The sequence below is a fragment of the Ambystoma mexicanum genome, chromosome 4q (genome assembly GCF_040938575.1).
Source record: "Ambystoma mexicanum isolate Mex_15411 chromosome 4q, UKY_AmexF1_1, whole genome shotgun sequence".
Classification (NCBI taxonomy): Eukaryota; Metazoa; Chordata; class Amphibia; order Caudata; family Ambystomatidae; genus Ambystoma; species Ambystoma mexicanum.
In genome coordinates this window covers 433,866,560-433,867,082 of record NC_090928.1, presented here as the reverse complement: position 1 = coordinate 433,867,082, position 523 = coordinate 433,866,560, and the positions used below count along the sequence as shown (strand labels likewise).

The 523-nt window shown below is 35.8% G+C and overlaps 1 non-coding gene across 1 annotated transcript; it reads right to left on the bottom strand.

The window, feature by feature from the left end:
* Positions 1-451: 451 nt before the first annotated feature.
* TRNAC-GCA (transfer RNA cysteine (anticodon GCA)) lies at positions 452-523 on the bottom strand. The gene has a single exon. It is a non-coding gene; the product is annotated as a tRNA-Cys (tRNA).

Here is a 523-nt window from a genome sequence, read left to right as displayed (position 1 = left end):
CTTGAACTGCACTCCTATGCTCTACCACTGAGTTAAACCCTTGAATGCTGAAAACTGCCCTTTTTTAAAAAGGTGATAGAGTGGGTAACTATATGGAACTAGTAGAACTAATGACAACAGTGCACTTCTGGTCAGCTGTACAAATTAATACATTTCATTAAGGGCATATTATTGGTTTCCACAACAGTTTTATAACATTCATATGAGCTTCCAATGGACTATTTCAAACTGATAATATCACCAGTAGAACTTGAGTGAATGTAAAACACAGCTTGTATCATATGAAGAAATCCTAAACAGTTTCATGGTGTTTACCCTATGTTTCAGGAGATGATCAGGAGTATTTCAAATGTAGAAATATGTTGCTCATTACATAGAATGCTAAGATTGTAAATGTTTTCTTCAATTTATTTAATAACACAAATATTTCTACAGGTAAAACAGTTGAACAAGGGGGCACCCAGATTTGAACTAGGGACCTCTTGAACTGCAGTCAAATGCTCTACCACTGAGCTATACCCCC